The 24562-nt window shown below is 44.3% G+C and overlaps 1 protein-coding gene across 1 annotated transcript in view; it reads left to right on the top strand.

Annotated features, from left to right (window-relative positions):
• Positions 1–24562, top strand: part of lysmd4 (LysM, putative peptidoglycan-binding, domain containing 4) — a 33772-nt gene that overhangs the window by 1989 nt on the left and 7221 nt on the right. The gene's annotated exons all lie outside the window — the stretch shown is intronic.

Raw genomic sequence — 24562 nt, 5'->3', positions numbered from 1 at the left:
CGCAGCTGCATGGTCTCGCCAATGTATCACGCTTCGGGACATCCTTTCCTGGAGTGTATGAGATAGACCACGTTGGCTGAGTCGCACGAGTATGTACCGCGTACCTGGTGGGTGGTGTTCTCGTGTGTAATGGTGGTATCCATGTCAATGACCTGGCACGTCTTGCAGAGATTGCCATGGCAGGGTTGTGTGGTGTCGTGGTCGCTGTTCTGAAGGCTGGATAGTTTGCTGCAAACAATGGTTTGTTTGAGGTTGCGCGGTTGTTTGAAGGCAAGTAGTGGGGATGACCTTGGCAAGATGTTCATCTTCATCGATGACGTGTTGGAGGCTGCAAAGAAGATGTTGTAGTTTCTCCGCTCCGGGAAAGTACTGGACGACGAAGGGTACTCTGTCGGTTGTGTCCTGTGTTTGTCTTCTGACGAGGTCGGTGCGGTTTTTTTGCTGTGGCGCGTTGGAACTGTCGATCGATGAGTCGAGTGCCATATCCCATTCTTACGAGGACATCTTTCAACATCTGTAGATGTCTGTTACGCTCCCCCTCGTCTGAGCAGATCCTGTGTATACGGAGGGTGTGTCCATAGGGGATGGCTTCTTTAATGTGTTTGGGGTGGAAGCTGAGGAAGTGGAGCATCGTGCGGTTATCCGTGGGCTTGCGGTAAAGCGAAGTGCTGAGGTGATCGTCCTTGATGGAGATCTCCACTTCTCCAGCTTCCACCCTAAACACTTTAATGAAGCCATCCCCTATGGACAACCCCTCCGTATACACAGGATCTGCTCAGACAAGGAGGAGCGTAACAGACATCTGAAAGATGCCCTCGTACGAACGGGATATGGCGCTCGACTCATTGATCAACGGTTCCAACGCGCCACAGCAAAAAACTGCACTGACCTCCTTAGAAGACAAACACAGGACACAACTGACAGAGCACCCTTCGTCGTCCAGTACTTTCCCGGAGTGGAGAAACTACGACATCTTCTTCGCAGCCTCCAGCACGTCATCGATGAAGATGAACATCTTGCCAAGGTCATCCCCACACCCCCACTACTTGCCTTCAAACAACCGCACAACCTCAAACAAACCATTGTTTGCAGCAAACTACCCAGCCTTCAGAACAGCGACCACGACACCACACAAGCTTGCCATGGCAATCTCTGCAAGACATGCCAGATCACCGACATGGATACCACCATTACACATGAGAACACCACCCACCAGGTACGCGGTACATACTCGTGCGACTCGGCCAACGTTGTCTACCTCATACGCTGCAGGAAAGGATGTCCTGAAGTGTGGTACATTGGCGAGATCATGCAGACGCTGCGACAACAAATGAACGGACATCGCGTGACAATCACCAGGCAGGAATGTTCCCTTCCAGTCGGGGAACACTTCAGCAGTCAAGGGCATTCAGCCTCTGATCTCCGGGTAAGCGTTCTCCAAGGCGGCTTTCAGGACGCGCGACATCGCAGAATCGCCGAGCAGAAACTTATAGCCAAGTTCCACACACATGAGCGCGGCCTCAACCGGGACCTGGGATTCATGTCGCATTACATTCATCCCCCACCATCTGACCTGGGTTTGCGAAATCCTACCAACTGTCCGGGCTTGAGACAATTCACACCTCTTTAACCTGGGGTTACCCCTATCTCTGGATCTGTAAAGATTCAATTACCTACAAATGCTCGCATTCTAAGCATTGTCTGGCATCTTTGAATTTGTCTATATATATATATGTTTCTGGAACATACCTCTTCATTCACCTGTGGAAGGAGCAGTGCTCTGAAAGCTAGTGTTTGAAACAAACATGTTGGACTTTAACCTGGTGTTGTAAGACTTCTTACTGTGCTCACCCCAGTCCAACGCCGGCATCTCCACATCATATATAGAGAAAGCCAATGATGCAAGATGATACTTTGAATGTGAATCTTTGCAGGTACTTAAGTTTTTACTGATCCAGACGGTGTGACTGGAGAGAGGGATAATCACAGGTTAAAGAGGTGTAAATTGTCTCAAGCCAGGACAGTTGGTAGTATTTCGCAAGCTCAGGCCAGATGCTGGGGGTTAAATGTAGTGAGACAGGAATCCAAGATCCTGGTTGAGGTCATACTCATGCATGTGGAACTTGGCTATCAGTTTCTGCTTGGCGATTCTGCGTAATCGTGCATCCTGAAGAACTTGGAGAACTCTTACCTGAAGATCAGAGGCTGAATGCCCTTGATTGCTTAAGTGTTCCCGACGGGAAGGAAACATTCCTGCCTGGTGATTGTTGCACGACTCTCATAGAGCGAGCCAGTCAGGATCTGATGGTCACTCGGCATCTTATAGCGAGAGCAAGGCAGGTTATTAAGATACCTGGCAAATTGATTTGTTTGATTCAAAGTTGTGGAAAGTGGGTTTTATTTGTTTTTATCATGGGATTCAATGCTTTGTCATAATGGTGGATCAATTGTGATAAACTGCTTGTGGTTATGTAGTATCTTTCATAACTTCAAGATGTTAGAGAAACTAAAGTTTTCTTGACAGTTAAACAATGTTGTAATGTGGAGAAACGTACACGCAGCATGAGTTCCAAAGCCATGAGATAGATCTTATTAAGCAATGGCGTATAAGGAATAATGCTTGACAAGGACCACCGAGAGAATTTCCTTCTCTCTATTGAAGGGAGGTTTTATGTCTGCCTGAAATTTGCGTCTCATCTGAAATGCGGCACCACAGTGTTACTGCAGTAGTGACTGACCTGTTTGCCTAGATTATGTGCTGAAGTCTCTGAAAGAGGGATTGAACCCTAATGTTTGATTTATAAATAAGTGTGATCACTGAACTAAGGCTGACATGCAGAGTTGTGCAAAAGTTGTCATGAAAGGCTGGTGTTCCAGAGGGAGTGCCGCTGAGCTTAAGTAAGGGAAAGGGAGTTTGTCAGCTTTCAGTACGTTGTCTAAGAAATCAACCAAATAGTTTTAAAAATCATATACATGTGTGAATATCTGACAGTACAGTTCATTTCATATGCTGGCTTGATGTGTATTGTATGTGGTGCCACTAATCAGTGTATTGTGCTTGATAATGGGATGCTCTGGTGAAATACAAGGCACCCTGATTTTTCAGCTCCTCAAATGAAATGGGAAGATTTTCACAGATTTATTAGCCTGTTGAGATTTCTTTGTCAGCGCATATCTGCACCATGTTGTATAAGAAATGGTTTGATGCCTTTTGTGCGTTAGTGAGGTGATCTCAGTTGGGGCAAAAGTTGGACTGTTCAATTTGGGGCCTCTGTGTCCTTGAGCTAAGGAGGGACAAACTGATGGATTTACTGCACCCGATTTGTTGTTTAGTATCTCTTGGTGGAAGAATATGGGTGTAGGAGTTGTAGGTGAGAAGGAGATCAAACCCAGCTGTGACACCCAACACCACATTGACTCGCAAGTTAAGTTGGTACTTGGATGAGACATCAAGAAAGCTGTTCATACTTGTAAAACTGTACCCAAATTGGCATACATCTTCAGGAGAGAAGGATAGAATGTTGAGCAAAAAGAAAGTGATGTTTTACTGTACAGAACTGAGTTATTTCAATGTGGTTCAAGATTATTTTTTCACATTGTTCCCCAGGAAGTTGAATAATATTAGTCACGTGTTTTCAATAAGTAGGCTTGTCATTTGTTTGCAAGTGGATATCTGTGACGGTGATTTCCAGATTTCCACATTAATTGCACAGATACAGATGTCGGACATCTGCTGTCCAATTTCCTCTGTTATAATGGTGAACGCTGATAAACTCACCATTATTATCTCCAGTAAATTCCAGGATTATATACTTAAAGTCAAATGTTGAACGTAATTGTGCATCATTTTTTTGAAAGTGAAAGAAATCACAAAAACATGAATAAGACGAGTAGGCTATGAGTCTGCTCTGCTGTTTCATAAGATCATGTCTGATCTACCTTAACTTCACCTTTCCCCCTTATCTCAACAAATAAATAGCTCTTGATTCTCTCAATATCCAAAATATTGACCTCAGTCTTGGAAAATTGAGCTGTACTGGGTTTTCTGAGATGATATTTGTAGTTGGTGTGGGAGAGGGAAATGCAGAGGAAAAAATCCAATTGTACAAATGTGAAAATAGATAAATTAACCTATTTTTTTACATTAGTGCAGTAAATGGACATTTTCGACCCTGATCCAATTAGCGTCAAATAATCAGTATGAGTAAAGATTACTTTATGTATCTTTAAATATAATAAACCAGTTGTAATAACTGTGCACAAGTGTCTTGTTCATTTCGTATCAGTGAAATCCTTCTTTTGTTATGTCATGGGGAAATGCATAGAATGTCAGTCACAATGGTAACAATTAGAGTGCCAGCACATGCAGAGATTAAATTTAAAAAGTCCTATTTGCTGCTCTGTTTTACAATGAGAAGAATAGTAACATTCAAGGTACAATAGAACTGTTCTCTCACAAGCTTCAGTGTAACCCTGAGCTTACTGAAACTCCTCAAATCTACAAGATGATTTATAAAACTAAAATGAATTAAGTGTGTCAGAGGAATTTCTGTCCCACAGGATGAGTTCTGCTTCAGTCTCCTTTAGGAGGTTAAAATACTAATATTAGCCTCAGTAAATCTGCCTGCATAGGAGATAGATTGGCAGATGACCCTTTTCTTCCCTTTTGGTAGAACCAGCATTTTTAGGACATAACAAAACTACACCAGGAAATGATTTTGTCCAGCGTCCGTAGCCTACATTGTTTCCGCTAATCGCAGTGGAAGCCAGATATAGGTACGGTTTTTCTTTTAGCTACATAACCTCTCCTTCTCAAACAGCTTGAGATCCACTTTGGATTTCACTTCTGAACTCCCAGCTTATTGACATCTTTTGTCTGCTACAGATGAACTTGTGAAAGAATCAAAACCTTTGTACGATTTTAAGAAAATTATTTAGTATTTGGAACATGATTTAGGTGACAACAAAATTTACTGCGGTGAATAGGAGAAACAAGGGAATGAGAACAATTGTATTTTCAGTGGAGCTGTCCAACAGCATAAACACTGCTGGTGTGAAAAGCATTCCATTCTAGAGACTAGACAACTCTAACAAGATATTGTTTCCGGATAGCATGTTAGCCTTGGTCTTGTTCTATACTGTTAATCTGGAATCTGGCACAATACCTCAACAAGGAATATTTGATCCCATTCTGCTGGTTCTGATGAAGTTGTCGGCCTTGAGAACAAAGTTCTATTCATTTATTGAATTAAAGGCTACATATTATGCTCACTATTTTAACTTTTGTAGACATTTGATTGTGTCAGAAAGTGGAGTTTAGTAGCACAGCAGGATTCCTGCTCGGTTGTACATATGTTAGACTATAAGTGAGGATTTCAGCACTACTCCTAAAAGTATGGCAAAAGGTAATGACAACAGACAAGCTACATACTTACAAGTATTATGATTTCAACTAATTTTGTCTTTGGGTGCTAAATTAGCAGTTTGTGGACATTGTAACATTTAAGGGACAGGGTGTTCCATTGTTTGTTACACTGGATCCTGTCAAGTAACAAGGGTGGGACCCTCTGGGAGTATTTTGAGAGATTACCAGATCAGTTCAAGGGCCAGTGAACAGCTCTTCTTGAGGCAGTGGGCAATAACTTCCTGGCTCCCAGCATCCAATTTTGGGAGTGCCCCAAACATGAATTGGGGAATCCCTCTTGAAAGTTCCCACATAAGGGTTTACCCATTGTCCAGGACGCCCCCCCCCCCCCAAACAAGCACCCCACACCAAGCTCTCCATTTCTCCCCTACTCCGACATGGTAGACTCTTAACTGCCTTCTAAAATGGCCGAACAAGCCACTCAAATAAAGTGCAGTTAGGGTGACAACAAATGCTTACCTTGTGAATGATTCCTACATCCCATGAAAGAATTTTTAAAAATACTGTTCAACTGCTTTCTACTAACGTGTAGTTTTCTGGTCAGATCTGACCTTGAGTACCGTGTGCAGTTCAAGTCGAGCATTGGAGTTTAGTACAAAAACCGAATGGTGAAGAATAAGGTTCAGCAGTCCAAAATGCCACAGGCCTGCTGGTAAACAGTGCTGCAGAGCATGTGGGCTGAGGAACATTGACGAAGGCCATTGAGCCCAGCCTGTCATTGTATTGAATCATGCCTAATCTGCATGTCAATTCTATTTACTCATCATTGCTCTTGATACCCTTATCTGAATGTACATAAGTACTTTCCCAATTTTGCACCCTGCAGCAGATGTTTTGTAAATCGGTGACTCTTCGTACTGTAACAAAGTTCAGGTGATTTGTCTCCTATTTACAGTATGTACACTCAGGTATATTGTGATATAATTTACACCTTCATTTTTGTGGTTCCCTACTTGTGTAACATTCGTTACCAGAGCTCCTTTTCTTTTTTCTGGTGACAAGTGTGCTAATCTTATTCATTTAGTTCCATACTTACATAGCCTGAAGTGTAGTCCAAGCTATTTTATCTAGTTAGCATCACAATTCATTTACTACTGCAGCTGAGCAACTTATCAAATCAGAATGTAAGAATTTTACAGTCAAGCACTCACTGTCTATTTCATGCTGAATTGTAGGCCTTTTGTGATTTTAGGTTTTTTATGAACGATGATGGAAACGATTTCCCCCAAAAATGTCACAGTGCCATTTTGGGCAAGGATCGTGGGGTCATTTCTGCCAAGTGTATGGGCGTGATCCAGATTGCAATTCACCCACACTTCGTCATTTTTCTGGAGCATGGGGAGATTCTCATTGAAATATCCCACACTTAAATTATTTCTGGAGTGGGCAAGACCAGCTCGTCAGAGATTAAAAAGGACGTCCATATCACAAAGTCAAGTTGGAAGTCCTCCACAACCCATGGACATCGCAACTCCCGACACCCCCCCCCCCCCCCCCCTCCCCAACAGACTTGGGCAACACCACCAACCCTCGACTCTGGAGGGGCCTCCTTTTCCGCTCCTCCCTTCTCTATCAGTAAATGTCCACGTCACCCCTCTCGCCACTCAGGCATGAGGGTGACCCAGCCCCACCCCCACTCCATTCTCGTTGGGATCGGGCATCATCGCCCCACCCCCCAAGTGAATATACCTCACCGTGGGGTTGCTGAGGCTCCCTTTCCTTTCAGGCCCACACTTTCAGCCCCCCTCCACAATGAATCTGCTTCAGACCCCATCTTTCATACCAACCACCCTTCATACCCCTCTTCCATGTCTCCACCCTTCATACCCCTTCAGGCCCTCCCCTTTATGAAGCCTCTTCATGTTGTCATAGAACATACAGTGCAGAAGGAGACCATTCGGCCCATGGAATCTGCACCGACCCACTTAAGCCCTCACTTCCACTCTATCCCCGTAACCCAATAACCCCTCCTTACCTTTTTTGGTCACCTAAGGGCAATTTATCATGGCTAATCCACCGAACTTGCAGGCCTTTGGACTGTGGGTGGAAACGAGCACTCGGAGGAAACCCACACAGACACGGGGAGAACCTGGGACCCTGGTGCTGTGAAGCCACAGTGCTAATCACTTGTGCTGCCTGGTGCTACCGTGCTATCTGTGAAGGTGCTATCCCTCGCCCCTCCCCTTTTTTATGGCTATACCCCCCCTGCCCCTTGAGCCCCGCCTCTGGGGCAGTGCCATATTGGCGCCTTTGGAGTGCTGCATTGGTACCTCTGCAGTAAAATATTGGCACCACCCCTGGTGCCAGGATCATCCTGCCCTGTCCCTGATCACCCTGGGGCTCCAACAGCCTCCATGCCCTCTGCATAGTCATCACCATGGTTTCCATTCCAGTTTTAAGACTCATTTAAATATGCAAGTCTGGTTCTCGAACAGCAAGTGTGGGAACCAGATCGTGTCAGATGCTGCGAGTCAGGAGCTTCAGAATTAGTTCGATGCCGAGCCGAAACCCGTTTAGAAGCTCTCACGTTATTCATCAGGAATAGCGAGAGGTCCCTCTGGTGCAACACCATCCAGGAAGAAACATTCCCTGCATTTAGCAAGCAACATTGTTTAATTTAATTGAGGAACACCCTCCTACTACTATGATGGAATGTTTTGAGTCTTAAAGATCTAAATGGGGAAGACACAATATTATCACCATTCTAGACATAGACATAGAACATACAGTGCAGAAGGAGGCCATTCAGCCCATTGAGTCCACACCGACCCACGTAAGCCCTCACTTCCACCCTATCCCCGTAACCCAATAACCCCTCCTAACCTTTTTGGACACTAAGGACAATCCACCCAACCTGCACGCCCCTGGACCGTGGGAGGAAACCAGAGCACCCGGAGCAAACCCATGCAAACACAGGGAGAAAGCGCAGACTCCGCTCAGACAGCGACCCAGCGGGGAATCGAACCTGGGACCCCGGCGCCGCGAAGCCACAGTTCCAGCCACATGTACCACCGTGCTGCCCAGGTAGCTGTGGCCTTGAAGGACAGTAGAATAAGACCATAAGAAATAGGAATAACAGGGCAGCACGGTGGCCTAGTGGTTAGCACAACCGCCTCACGGCGCTGAGGTCCCAGGTTCGATCCCGGCTCTGGGTCACTGTCCGTGTGGAGTTTGCACATTCTCCCCGTGTCTGCGTGGGTTTCGCCCCCACAACCCAAAAATGTGCAGAGTAGGTGGATTGGCCACTCTAAATTGCCCCTTAATAGAAAAAATAATTGGGTAATCTAAATTTATAAAAAAAAAAAAGAAATAGGAATAAGAGTAGGCTGTTCGCCCACTTGAGCCAGCCCTGCCATTCAATAGGATCATGGCTGATCCAACATTCCTCACATTGACTTTCCTGCCCTTTCCCCGTAACCCTTGATTCCCTTACAGATCAAGAATCTATCTATCTATCTCAGGCTTAAATATACACAAGGATTCTGTCCCCACAACTCTCTGTGGCAAGGTGTTCCAAAGACTCATAACACTCTGAAGAAATTCCTCTTCATCTCAGTCTTAAATTGGTACCCCTTTATTCTGAGATTCTGGTCCTAGACTCCCCCATGAGGGAAACATCCTCTCGGCATTTACCCAGTCAAGCCCCTTAAGAATCCAATTGGTTTTGGGCAGCACGGTGGCGCAGTGGGTTAGCCCTGCTGCCTCACTGCACCAAGGTCCCAGGCTCGATTCTGGGTCACTGTCCGCGCGGAGCCCACACACTCTCCCCATGCCTGCGTGGGCCTCGCCCACACAACCCAAAGATGTGCAGCGTAGGTGGATTGGCCACGCTAAATTGCCCCTTAATTGGAAAAAATGGAATTGGGTACACTAAATTTCTAACATAAAAAATCCAATAGGTTTCAATCAGATCACCTCTCATTTTTCTGAATTCCAATAACCTTTGCTCACAAGTTAATCCCTCCATACCAGGGATTATCCTAGTGAATCTTCTCTGAACCGTCTCCAATGAAATAATGTCTTCCCTTAAATAAAAGGACCAAAACTGCTCACAATGAGGTCTCCAGATGAGGTCTCACCGGTACATTGTGCAGGTGCAATTAGATTCCCTATCCTTATACTCCAACTCTCATGAAATAAGGGCCAACATTCCATTAACCTTCCTGATTACCTGCTGAACCCATTTGCTAGATTTCTATGTTTCTTACACAAGCCCCACCAAGTCCCTTTGTGTTGCACTTTCTGCAGGTTTTTTCCATTTAAATAATGCTGTTCCTTTGTTCTCCCTTCCAAAATGAACAGCTTCACATTTTCCCACATTATACTCCATTCCAAGTCACTCACCAAGTGACTTGAAAAGATATCGCCGTTCCTTCGCTGGGGCAACATCCTGGAACCTCCTCCCTAACAGCACAGTGGGTGTACCTGCAGCTCAAATACTGCAGCGGTTCAAGAAGGCAACTCACCACCACCATCTGAAGTCAACTAAGGATGGGAATGCTGGCCTGTAAAACTGAAATAGTGTGAGATGATGGTGATTATAGTAGTATAGAATCCCTACAGTGCAGAAGGAGGCCATCTGGTCCATTGAGTCTGCACCATTCCGAAAGAGCATCTTACCTAGGCCCATTTCCCCGCCCTATCCTAGTAACCCCACCTAACCTGCCTAACTTTGGGCTGTGGGAGGAAATCGGAGCACCTGGAGGAAACCCACAAAGACATTGAGAACGTGCAAACTCCTTACAGGCAGTCACCCAAGGCCAAAATTGAACCCGAGTCCCTGGTGCTCTGAAGCAGCAATGCTAACCATTGATGGGCTTCAATTGGAATATTGAACTGGGTGGTAAAATAGTTTGTGCAGCATTGCTGCTTCCGGATACACCAAAACTTAACCAAAGATGTGATATTGACTTGGACCACGTGTATTGGAAGTAGATTCAGTAGTAACATTTAAAATGGCATTTAGTATCATGTAAATGGCATTTCGATAAGTCCTGAAAGGAAAAAGTGATTTTTGGGAAACAGCAAGGAAGTGGAGTTAATTAGATAGCTCAACCAATGAGCATTTGCATTTATTTTTGATCTTGAAGAATTCCAGTCGACAAAGATGAGGTGGCACAGTGGCTAACACTGCAGCCTCACAGCGCCATGGACCAGGGTGCAATTCCAGCCTTGGGCGACTTGTGTGGAGTTTGCACGTTCTCCCCATGTCTGCGTGGTTTCCTCTGGGTGCTCCGGTTTCCTCCCACAGTCCAAAGATATGCAGGCAAGGTGGATTGGCCATGGTCAATCAGCTGGGTTAAGGGGATCAGAGTGGGTCTGGGTCAAGTGCTCTTTTGGAGGGTCAATGCAGACTTTATGGGCTGAATGGCTTCCTTCTGCACTGTCGGGATTCTATGGATTCCATGAAAGATTGCAAGCCAGATTTAAAGTGTCCTGGATTCTGCCTCAATTTTAAATCAACTAAAGTTTATTATACGCACAGCATTTTACCCTGTGTTGGAAGTGACATCCACATGTCACACTTCACTTTTACATTCAACCCTGGGATCAGTCCCTCTCTGTGCTCACCTGTATGTGTAAATGTGTCCCACATAGAATAAACACAGCTCCCCACACTAAAGCTAGTTTCATTCAATCTGACAGCTGAATATTCACTAACATTTTAGTGGGCCTATGCTGCCATTGCTTCCTGAACCTGCTGCTCAGTTACATTGTGGTTTGGAGTGTAGCTGATGGAAGAAGTCGGGATGACTCAGTTCACCACACTCTTAAATTGCCCAACAAGAGCTTCCTGATGCCACTAGGATCTTCCTTCATCTCTTGTACCATCTATCCTTCCCTTCTGAATATTATCCAGTGTTTTGGTGTGTAATTTTTCTCATTGGAATTTAAATTATCTAAATTAATCTCCCCGAGCTAGAAGAGATTTTCTGTTCAACTTCCCTTGGCCAAACTGATTTTGGCGAAGAAGCAAAAGAACTAACAGCTGGTTCCTTGAAATTTTGGTTGGTGTTCACAGCATTCAATGTGATTAATTATGAAGGCTTATGCAAGTAGGCCGGCAGCACGCAGTGTGAAGTATATCCCTGATATGTAAATATTTTGGTACTGAAGGTCAGTGGTGAGAACCACAAATCCAACAAGCTTTTAACCTACCAAACTAGTTTCCTGTATTGCACAACTGACTTTCCCACCCCTATTTACAGTGCTTTACTTGGCAATCTAATTTTATTGACAAGGTGGTAAAATATTTTGAGCAATATTACTGCTTCCAGAGATACCAAAACCCACCTGAAACTGTAATGTTCATCTGGACTTCGAGAGGTGTCTGCATCTCAGAGGAACAGGTACCATCTATTTTAGATAGGTTGAACTATCGGTCTGCCAGAATTGTAGAATTTACAGTGCAGAAGGAGGCCATTCGGCCCATCAAGTCTGCACCGACCCTTGGAAAGAGCATCCTACTTAAGCCCACTCCTCCATCCCATCCCCATAACCCAGTAACCCCACCTATTTTTGGACAGTAAGGGCAATTTAGCATGGCCAGTCCACCTAACCTACACATCTTTGGACTGTAGGAGGAAACCGGAGCACACTGAGGAAACCCACGCTGACACGGGAAGAAAGTGCAAACTCCACACAGACGGTCACCCGAGGCCGGGATTGAACCCAGGTCCCTGGAGCTGTGAGGCAGCAGTGTTAACCACTGTGTCACAGACTGACAGTGCAGTTTTCTACCTGTGTGGAACTTCCTCACCAATTGAGCTAGGAATGAGGAATAGTCACAAAAGTACGCCACGCATAATATTGGCTCCCATTTGCTCTGGTTATATTGGGCGCGATTCTCCCAAAACGGGAGAAATCGTAAGGCTGGCGTCAAACCCGGGCGGGTTTGACGCCAGCGCGCCCCTTCCCGACCGGGAACCGATTCTGGTCCCCGGTCGGGGCTAGCAGCCCGACGCCGTAAGCTCCGGCATCACGGGCTTAACGAATTTCGTTTGCCGGAGTTAGCGCCGGCTGACGCGTCATATGACGTCAGCCGCGCATGCGCGGATGACGTCATCGCGTATTTGCGCGAAACCCGCGCATGCGCGGGTCGGGATGCCCCTCAGCCGCCCCGCGAATGGATACTGCGGGGAGGCGGAAGGAGAAATAGTGCGCGGGCCCACTGCCCGCGATCGGTGCCCACCGATCGCGGGCCCATGGCACGCTTGGCACGGCCGTGGTACTGCCGTGCCAATCGGTGCCATGGTTATAAAAAGCGAGTTGTTCCCGCCGTTTTTACGAACGGCCAGACCTGGTCTGTTTGCCGTTCGTAAAAACAGCGTAAAGGGCTGGGACTTCGGCCCATCTATCAGCTGTGAATTGCTGCCGGCCGTAAAAAAACGGCGGCAGCGATTCGTGTCGGGAGTTTGGGGGGGGGGGGGAGAATAGCGGGAGGGCGGGAAAAATGTCAGGAAGGCCCTCCCGCTATTCTCCGACCCGTCATGGGGGGCGGAGAATCACGCCCATTATGTCTTCCAGACAAACAAAATGAGAAATTTTGCTCTGGCTGTGGCGGTGGTGTGAGTTACTGAAGGGCTAAGGTTAGATATCGGTGACTAAAACCATTTTGGTGTCCACCATGAGAGAGAGATGTTGAAACTACATAAACTGGTTTACTTTCTACGCCATTGGTTTGCGTTTGCTTATCTCTGGCAATTGTATAATTAAATGGCCTGTAATCAGTCTCCCGCAGACCAATCCATTAGGTGACAGCTTTCTTGAAATACATCAGGTAATCTGCTGTCTTTAGGACAATCCAACAACTCATATGGTCTTTTGTCTTTTAATCCAGTTGCCAATCCACAAGTTTTCTATCAAAACTTTTGCATTTCTTTACCTAAATTCAGTGTGACCCGGTGTAGCTAAATGAAATGAATGAAAATCGCTTACGAAGTAGGCTTCAAATGAAGTTACTGGGTAAATCCCTCAGTCGGCGCATTCCGGCGCCTGTTCGGGGAGGCTGCTACGGGAACCAGCGGGTACTGGTATTGCCAACCACAACCACACTGCTGCAGCCAAACAGTGAAGAGAGGCCCAGTTGACCGTTACACAGGAAGACGGCACAAAATTTGAAAGGAAACTTGCTACTGATTACTTTGTAGTAGGCAGCCCATTGACAGAGGTCTGGTTTCAGACAGGCCACCTGTCGCCCTCATCTCCACCCATGCACAGTTTGGAATAGGTGAGCAGTCCAAAGCTGTGCAGGTTGGGTGGATTGGCTGTACTAAATTGCCCCTCAGTGTCCAAAAGGTTAGGTGGGGTTGCAGGGATAGGGTGGGGCATTGGGCCCAGGTAGGGTGCTCTTTCAGAGGGTCAGTGCAGACTCAATGGGCCAAATGACCTCCTTCTGCACTGTAGGGATTCTTCAATTTTATGAACAAGAACAGTGGGGCTGGTGAGGAGAGAGTTCCTTCATTACAAAAATGCTCTCACTCACACTCACACTCACTCACTCACTCACTCACTCACAAAATGCATCAATTTTGTTAATTTTGCAGGTTTTGTTTTCTCTTCCTTCTCCAATTCCTGTCACACTCCCTAGTTGAGGAAAGTTTGCATGATTTATTCCGAGAATTTACCTTTGTTGAGCCACTCCTGGAGGGGTGCTTGAGAATATGCTGGGGTGATACACCTTAATTTGCTTAAAGTTTGTTTTGTTGTCGTCTTGTCTTAATAAGAAGACAATATGGGCAGCATGGTAGCACAGTGGTTCGCTTCACAGCTCCAGGGTCCCAGGTTCGATTCCCGGCTTGGGTCACTGACTGTGCAGTCTGCATGTTCTCCCTGTGTCTTCAAGGGTTCCCCCCGGGTGCTCGGGTTTCCTCCGGGTGCTCCGGTTTCCTCCTGCAGTCCAAAGATGTGCAGGTTATGTGGATTGGCCATGATAAATTGCCCTTAGTGTCCAAAAAGGTTAGGTGGGGTTACGGGGATAGGGTGGAGGCGTGGGCTTAAGTAGGGTGCTCTTTCCGAGGACCGATGCAGACCCGGTGGGCTGAATGGCCTCCTTCTGCACTGTAAATTTTATGTTAATCTTTATTAGTGTCACAAGTAGACTTGCATTAACACTGCAGTGAAACTACTGTGAAAAGCCCCTAGTCGCCACACTGGCGCCTGTTCGGCTACACGGGGAGAGTTCAGAATGTGCAATTCACCTAATAAGCAGGTCATTTGTGACTTGAGAGGAAACCCACACGAACATGGAGAGGATGTGCAGACGCCGCACAGACAGTGACCCAAGCCGAGAATCGAACCCGGGTCCCTGGTGCTGTGAAGCAACAGTGCTAACCGTTGTGCTACCGTGTTCCCTCACACTAATGGGAAGAATCTGAACTATGGTCAGCTCCTTTTTCTACATTTGGCTTATAATAAGCCTGTATTGTGTGGGAAGTTTGGATATAAACCCACATCCTAATTCATCCTGGCACAGTGCATGCCATATTGTCCTGGCTGTCACAATATGTGGATATTGTAGAGCACATAAAGGTTAATGTAATGTTACTTTTCTAATCACTAGATGGTACTATAAAGCAACCATATAAATATCACATGCCTCCTTGACTTCTGGGCGATAGATGGAGAGAGTGGAAGAGAGCAAGATAGTAATTGTGAGATAGTTGAACGAATAGTATAGTCAATAGTGTAGATGTGTAGTGTAATCTTTACTTAACTAATTCCTTAGTAATATGTTGGAATCTAATTCAGTGTAGTGTAATAAATTAGCTTTGTTTATTAAACACAGTTTGCTGTTCTTTATTAGTATTACAACCTTCACCATCCTGAAAGAACTAAAACAAAGAACAGAACACTGACTTAAAACGAGTGCCACTCAATTTTAGATCACTTTTACCTGTTTTAGTAGACCCAGCTTAACTGATTTGGTTTCTCTTACGTAAGGTTATCATGGATAAGCAAATTTAATTTAAGATGTGGATCAGGAAGTGCCAGAATCTCATTGCCACATTTCAGTTATGTTACTAACAGATGAGATAATGATCCTTTCAAACACTTAGACCCGTCTTGCATTTTGTGGGCACATTTAGACTGACGATAACAGCAATGAGATTGGCAGCTGCTGTTGGTCTTTACACTATCTATGTGGGCCTTAAATTCTTTTGCTTAGAGGGTGAGAGCTATGTGCATGCATACAGAGCTCCTGTCACAGCTCATTGTTAAATGTTGCTACAGTGAGACATCCTTAAACATTGCAATTCAGGGTAGCACTGTGGCGCAGTGATTAGCACTGCTGCCTCACGGCACTGAGGTCCCAGGTTCGATCCCAGCACTGGTCACTGTCTGTGTGGAGTTTCCACATTCTCCCCGTGTTAGCATGGGTTTTGTCTCCACAGCCCAAAGATGTACATGGTAGGTGGATTGGTTACGCTAAATTACCCTTTAATTGGAAAAAATTAATTGGGTACTCCAAATTTATTTAAAAATAACTTTGCAATTTATTGCAGAGAGCTTTAAAAAATGTCCAGGAGGTTCAAGGGACCCGTCCACCCATTTTGTGACTAATTTGACACGGCACTTGGGAATACATCAGGTCTGTCCTGGTCCATGCACGTCAACCCTATGGCCAAGAAAGCACAACAGCGCCTATATTTCCTCGAAGGAAATTTGGCATGGCCACATTGACTCTGGCCAATTTTTACAGATACAATAGTCTTTATTTTAATAATCTTTATTATTGTCACATGAAGTTACTATGAAAATCCCCAAGTTGCCACACTCTGGCACCTGTTCGGTACACAGAGGGAGAATTCAGAATGTCCAATTCACCTGACAAGCACATCTTTCGGGACTTGTGGGAGCAAACGGGAGCGCCCGGTGGAAACCCACGCAGACACAGCGCGAATGTACAGATAGTGACCCAAGCGGAATTGAACCCGGACCCTGTTCCGGTGAAGCCACAGTGCTAACCACTGTGCTACCGTGCCATCCATAGATGCACCATAGAAAGCATCCTATGTGGCTACATCACAGCCTGGTGTGGCATATGGCAACTGCTCGGCCCAAGACTAAGAAACTACAGAGAATTGTAAATACAGCCCAGTCCATCACGCGAACCCGCCTCCCATCCTCCCATCCATTGACTCTGTCTACACTTGCCGCTGCCTTGGGACAGTGGGTAGCATAATCAAAGACCCCTCCCACCTGGGTTATCCTCTCTTCCAACATCTTCCATCGGGCAAGAGATACAAAAGTCTGAGAACATGCACTAGCAGATTCAAAAACAGCTTCTTTCCTGCTGTTACCAGACTCCTGAATGACCCTCTTATGGACTGAACTGATCTCATCACACATCTCTACTGCACAATACTACACTCCGTATGCTTCACCCGATGCCTGTGTCTATGTATTTATATTGTGTATTTATGTAATTCCTGTGTTTTTTCATGTATGGAACAATCTGCCTGGACTGTACGCAGAACAATACTTTTCACTGTACCTCAGTACACATGACACTAAATCAAATCAAACAAAATCAACATCTATAGCGAGAAGAACCAACATTAAAACATAAAGTTGTCCTATTAAGGTTAGGTGGGGTTACTGGGTTACGTGGATAGGGTGGAGGGGTGAGCTTAAATAGGCTGCTCTTTCCAAGAGCTGGTGCAGACTCGATGGGCCGAATGGCCTCCTTCCGCACTGTAAATTCTATGATGATACTATTTGTTCAGAGATGCTGACTGATCTGCTCTATGTTTGGGCATTTTATGTCAGTATGAAGCTGCCCCTTCCACAGAGTGTAACACTGCATTTCTCTAAGATCAAGCAAAGCACTGGCTTTAAAGTTATAATTTCAGCATTGATGCAAAGTCATTTCTGGTAGCATTTGTAAAAATACCCTAACGGAGAACCCTAATACTTTGAATATGCTGTTTCTTTTACTAACAATATAGATGTGTGGACAGGTTTGTAAACAAGAAATTTGCAAGTATTATCAAAGAAAATGCCCGCAGTTGGTTTAGTATAGATGTTGCAAATGGAAGAAATGAGCCAAATGACTGATTTGCAGCTAAAACTGAACTAAGCCCCTTGCTGGGTTACAGAAACTGTTTTTAACATTATAGACACCTAGGGGTGCACATCACCAAAAATCTGTCCTGGTCCACTCACGTCGCGCTATCACCAAGAAAGCACAACAGCGCCTATACTTCCTCAGGAAACTAAGGAAATTCGGGCTGCATCACAGCCTGGTATGGCAACTGCTCGGCCAAGGACCGCAAGGAACTTTAGAGAGTCGTCTTCACACGAACCTGCCTCCCATCCATGGACTCCATCTACACCTCCCGCTGCCGGGGGAAAGCGGGCAGCATAATCAAGGATCCCTCCCACCCGGCTTACTCACTTTTCCAACTTCTTCCATTGGGCAGGAGATTCAGAAGTCTGAGAACACGCACGAACAGACTCAAAAACAGCTTCTTCCCCACTGTCACCAGACTCCTAAATGACCCTCTTATTGACTGACCTCATTAACACTACACCCTGTATGATTCATCCGATGCCAATGCTTATGTAGTTATTACATTGTATATCTTGTGTTGCCCTATTATGTATTCTCATCTATTTTCTTGAATTTTGTTTAATTCCCTTTTCTTCCATGTGCTGAATGATCTGTTGAGCTGCTTGCAGAAAAATACTTTTCACTGTACCTCGGTACACGTGACAATAAACAAATCCAATCCTACTAGCAGGCAAAGTCTGCATTAAAAGAATCCTGATAGCAGGAACTCGCCCAACATTACAAATCAGTTGGGATTTTTTTTGTTAATGCCAATGGAGTTATTCCTAAATCCTGGATCTTGCATAAAACTTGCCGAGACGTTTGCTGTTATCTGCTAGTCATGGAATAAGAAGCCACATTGGAGTGAAAAATCACCAACAGAATATATAATGTAAAAGCAGGTTGCTGGTGGATGTTGGAAATACTTAACAGCTTCATCTGTGAAGAGAGAAACCAGGTTATGTTTCAAGTCTGGCACGCTGCATCAGGTCTGGGAAATGCTAGAAATGTAAGCAAATGAAAGGGTGAGAAAGTGAAAAAAAGAACAAAGGGGAAAGCTAGGGTGGAAGACAAAATAAATTAAACGTCTAAAGGAAGTGAAAATGTCAGAGTGGTGAATTGCTGCTCAAAGAATAAGCAAGCGCAAAACGAGAGTAAAACTGAAACCTGCAAAGAAAAGGGAAACAGGTGGGGGACAGAGTCTGAAATTGTTGATCTCAGTGCTGAGTCCTGAAGGCTGTAAAGTGCCTAATCAAAAGACGAGGTGGTGCTGTTCGAGCTCGCGTTGAACTTCTTTGGAAAACAGCAGGGCGTCAAGGTGAGAGCAAGGTGGAGAATTAAAGTGACACAAAATCAGAAGCTGAAGGAAATACTCGCAGACTGAATGGAGCTGTACCACAAAGCAGTCACCTAATTAACACTTGGTTTATCCAAAGTAGAACGGCAGACGCGCTATTCCTAAATGTATTTATTTATTTTTTTATTATAAATTTAGATTACCCAATTATTTTTTCCAATTAAGGGGCAATTTAGTGTGGCCAATCCACCTATCTGCACATTTTTGGGTTGTGGGGGCGAAACACACACACACACACACACACACACAGGGAGAATGTGCAAACTCCACACAGACAGTGACCCAGAGCCGGGATCGAACCTGGGACCTCAGCGCCGTGAGGCAGCTGTGCTAACCACTAGGCCACCGTGCTGCCCATGCTATTCCTAAATTTAAAGAAATGCATGCATTCACTCGGGTGTGTTTGGGAACTTGGTCAGGATTAGGAGGGAGCAGGTAAAAGGCAAGTGCTGCATTTCCTGTCCTTTGCATGGAAATGTGTCATGAGAAGGGAAATGGTCCCTTCAGAATGCTGAAGGGGAGGGCAAGGGGAAGATGTGTTTGGTGGTAATGCCACATGGGTGATGGCAGAAATGGCAGAGGATGACCTGTTGAATGCGGAAACTGGTAAGATAGTGCCTATCATGGTTTTGAGAGGGTGAGAGCAAAAGTGGGGGAAGTAGGCCAGGCACAGTCAAGGGCCCCGTAGGCCATAGTTGGGGGGAATCCTCAATTGTGGAAAAAGGAAGTCACATCAGAAGTGCTGGTATGGAGGTTGCATTGCATCATCAGAACTGGGAAAATAGAATAGAATCCTTAAAGGAAGCAGGATGTGATGAAGTGTAGTCAAGGTATCTGTGTGACTCTCTGGGCTTATAATGAATATTCATTGATCGCCTCTCCCAGAAATGGGGACACAGAAGTCAGAAGGGGAGAGTCTGAGATGAACGTTGTGAAGGTGAGAGAAGGGGGGAAATTGGAAGTAAAGCTGATGAAAGTTTTCAGTTCAGGGCAAAAACAGGAAAAGGCATCAATGCAGTCATCTATGAACTGAAAGAAAGTGATGAGGGAGGAGACCTGATTAACATTAGAATCAGGGAATGTTCCACATACCCCAGAAAAATACACCAGCATAGCTAGGATCCATGCAGGTACCCGTAACAACACTTTTTATTTAGAGGAGGTGAATGGAGTTAAAAGAGAAGTTGTTCAATGTGGAAACTAGTTCAGCCGGGTGGAGGAGGGTGGTGGTGGATGGGTACTGGTTGGGCCTTTGTTCAGGGAAGAAGGAGCAAACTCTCAATGTACTGTTGGACATATAATGGCAGGGAGATTGGGCATCCTGGGTAAACAGGAGACAGTTAGTACCAGGAAATTAGAAATTGTCACAGTGCCTGAGAGCATCAGAAGAGTCACAGATGTAGGTAGGAAGGGACTGGGCAAGGGAAAGAAAAAACAGAGTTGAGAAGAAAGAAGTCAGTTTAGTGGGGCAGAAACTGGCTGAAACAACAGGCCTATCAAGACAGGTGGTTTGTGTATTTTGGGAAGGAATTACATACTGTTCGGGAGTTAGAAAAGAATAGAACAGTACAGCACAGAACAGGCCCTTCGGCCCTCGATGTTGTGCCGAGCAATGATCACCCTACTTAAACCCACGTAACCCGTATACCCGTAACCAACAATCCCCCCATTAACCTTACACTACGGGCAATTTAGCATGGCCAATCCACCTAACCCGCACATCTTTGGACTGTGGGAGGAAACCGGAGCACCCGGAGGAAACCCACGCACACACGGGGAGGACGTGCAGACTCCACACAGACAGTGACCCAGCCGGGAATCGAACCTGGGACCCTGGAGCTGTGAAGCATTGATGCTAACCACCATGCTACCGTGAGGCTGTAAAAGGGAAGATCTCCAGAGGAAAGGAGATGGATATTTGGTCCAGGGGAGGTAAGAGGAAATGTTGGTGAGTAAGCATTTAGCCTCTACAAAGTAGAGATTGCCACACAACAACAACACTGCTCTCAAGATTAATAACATAAGAGTTCAAAAGATAGGGCAGCACGGTGGCGCAGTGGATAGCACTGCTGCCTCATGGCGCCGAGGTCCCAGATTTGATCCCAGCTCTGGGTCACTGTCCGTGTGGAGTTTGCACATTCTCCTCATGTTTGTGTGGATTTAACCCCCACAACCCAAAGATGTGCAGGGTAGGTGGAAAAAATGAATTGGCCACTATAAATTTATTTTTAAAAAGATACGTGATTTCTTATTTGCTATCAGCACCTGGTTGATTTTGGCTGTGTGCTACGAGACACTTTAATAATTACGTATCTGGGTGTAGCTTATTCAAGAAGGCTCTTGTGTAATTGTTTTACGTGAAGCTGTTTATGCCAACCAACTGCTGGCAGTGATTTAGAAATGAGGATTAGATTTCAAATAATTCATGTCTGTTAACAAAGTGGTCTCTTTCATCAACACCCTCAACCCCAACTTTCTCTGAAAGATATCCATTACATTTTATGCAAAACTTAGCATTAAATAATCTTGGTCATAGGCTAAAGGGGGTTGGGTCCTGCGAATTTCAACATTTCTGAAAGTCTACACCAAACAAACTTGAGCAATTAGCTGATTTCATATATACACCACTGTATAAAGAATTCCGTATTATCCCATTATGCTATTCAGCGGCAAGTTCCAAACTCACGGGGTCCATCCCCCTTTAGCCAAGTTCCATTGGTCTGACATTCCCATTCACGCTGACTTATGTTGGCTATTTATTGCCTAGTGCCTCAGATTCAAAATTCTTATTGTGCTTAAATTGCTCCATGGCCTCGCTCTTCTCTAAAACTGTAACTTGTTAAGACATCATCCCCTTCCATAATACTTCACCCCCTCCCTCCAACAAGATATCCAGTTAAATACAGCCTTCTATCCACCTATTGTTAGCAGAGACACCTGATCCTCTTCAAAACCCACCTCTTTAATCAAGCTGTGAAAAACCTTTGGTTTGCTGCTTTTTTCCCCATGCCTCTATGAAATACCTTGGACATTTATCTGTGTTAAAGGTGCTATAGAAATGCAAGTTGCTGTTATTGCAGTCTGAATAAGTTAGTTATGTAAACGCTTCCCATTTGGTAAAAAGCTCTTGCGTTGCGACTAGAACCAAGGCTGGTGGACTACCCTAAGAAAGTAGTACTTTCCTAAATAAATTATATAAACTGATAGAAACGTTATCCCACAAGTAGAAATGTTAGTTATTGCTGTATATAACATCCATTTCCAAATCCTAAATGCAGCTTTGCTATTCCTTGTGGATTGTACTGCCCATTATACAATGTGTATAATGTTCTTTGTTGCAAAATAAGCATTTAAAAACTATGAATAGACAATAACTTCATTTAAAGACACCCGGGGATGTAAAAACAAGGAAAAGCTACACATTATTTGCTGGCCGGAGCTTTCTAATAGGCTGTGTAGATTTCTATATTTGCATTTTAGAAGAAACTAGTTAAGTCATTGTATAATAATAGTCATAAATTATACTCCGTACATAGCTGGATGCATGATTTAAAACCTAATTTTGCAATAGCATAGTCCATACCAATGCTTATCCCTTCCTTTGAATGAGACATTTAACTAAAGACATCAGATCCAGTGTTTAAAATAGATGTTAGAGATTCCATGACACTATTATTTTTTTTAAGTAGCGGCACTATGGTGTGAGCATTTGTCTATATAACTACAGGGTTCATCTTTTGTTTTAACCTCATTATCTTTGCACAATATAAAGTCGGAATTTTGACATCTGATCACATTGGTATTTATTGCTATCCTTTCACTTGCTTTTAATTGATGCATATATTTGCATATATTTGCAGGTGATTTTGCTTCTCCAATTGTAGAACCAAGTCATAGGTAGAATCCAAGAGGGTGACATAAATTAACCAGTAAACCGGAGAGTAAAATGCCTGTAAAGAGTAACTATGCTGGTACAGGTGGTGTCGCTTCACAGTTATAGAATATTGGCTGTTCAGCAGAATATATGCAAAAATATTTGAGGATAAATTGCTCTAACACATGTATTGGGATCGTGGTGTTAGTGACAAATGTTCTCCTGTCTATATCAGTCTTTATACACTTCACTGTGGCAATAAAAGTGCGTAATCTACATTGTTGATAAAACAAAAAATGTTTGTAAGTAGCACCTTATTACTGCAGTAATGTTATATTACTCCATTGACTTTCCACTGCTAATAACTCTATTTACGTTTAGACTTCAAAACGTGAATTATTTCTCTTATCCTGTATTAAAAAGACATTGATTAGCCTAACTAGTTAGTCAGAGAGAGTCAAACTGAATAGTTCCGATTTCAGTTTGGACCCAAGAACGAGGCACTTGCTATGATTAATTCTCATTACTTGGAAATTAGTTACTTATACACTTTTGAGATTTTTATATATATTTTAACTTTTATTAATGTATAGTTCAACTACAATATAAATTCTGGCAAGATCACTACTAATGTTTCAATATTGAAATTTTGAAGATCACTCTTCACCTTCACCCACCCTCCTCTGTTTTTGTAGTTTTCCCTATTTTAGTTACAGTAAGAAATCTTACAAGATCAGATTAAAGTCCACCAGGTTTGTTTCAAATCACTAGCTTTCGGAGCACTGCTCCTTCCTCAGGTGAATAAAGAGGTGGGTTCCAGAAACATATATATAGACAAAGTCAAAGATACAAGACGATACTTTGAATGCGAGCATTTGCAGGTAATTTAACCTGTTGTTGTAAGACTTCTTACTGTGCTCACCCCAGTCCAACACCGGCATCTCCACATCATGGCTATTTTAGTTATTCATAGGTTATTTTATTCCAGTTCAGTCCATCATTTTCAAAAGTTAATTGCACACTTGAGTGCAGCCGGCCATTTCCCTGCACTCCACTTCACTTCTCCCCAATGTCCTCCGATATTTTTCCATGGTTTACCACATCAGCTTGGACTTTCCATGCAAGTCGTAAACACATCTTCAGATCGAAGCTTAAACATTCATTTTCCTGTCAACAATGTCCTTATCCAAGCTAGGATAACCACAATCCACATCCTTGTTTTGCAAAGATATACATTTTAATTGACAAAAGCTTTCAACCCGTCCCAAATAGTTCAATTGCTTCAGAAGCTTAATTGTAGTTTGTTTAGCACAGTAATTCACAATAAACATGTATGCATCACATATATGCAAAAACTCCACTAGGAGATCACCAGCCTGGCTGAGACTTGAAGATGGTACAACAGAATCGGATTTGACAATTTAGCATGCTATTATTGGAATAAACTTGGCACAAAAAATACCCAATATGAACACAAAAAGAGCTAGGAGCAGGAGGAGGCGTTCAGCCCCTCGAGTCTGTTCGTAATTCGGTACAATCGTGGCTGATCTAATCTCAACTCCACTTTCCTCCCGTTCTTCAGAACCCTCCAACCCATTATTAAGTTAAAAACCTGTCTATCTCCTCCCCAAATTTACCCGTGCATGCATCCACCACATTCTGAGGTAGTGAATTCCACAAATTCAGCACCCTTTGAGAGAAATAATTTCTCCTCTTCTCTGTTTTAAATCTGCCACCCCTTTTCCTAAAACTATGATCTCTCGTTCTAGATTGCCCCACAAGAGGAAACACCCGCTCGACGTCTACTCTTTATCATCTTGTATACCTCAATTAGACCTCCTCTCATTCTTC

This window comes from Scyliorhinus canicula, chromosome 12 (genome assembly GCF_902713615.1).
Source record: "Scyliorhinus canicula chromosome 12, sScyCan1.1, whole genome shotgun sequence".
NCBI lineage: Eukaryota > Metazoa > Chordata > Chondrichthyes > Carcharhiniformes > Scyliorhinidae > Scyliorhinus > Scyliorhinus canicula.
This window is presented reverse-complemented; position numbering and strand designations above follow the sequence as displayed.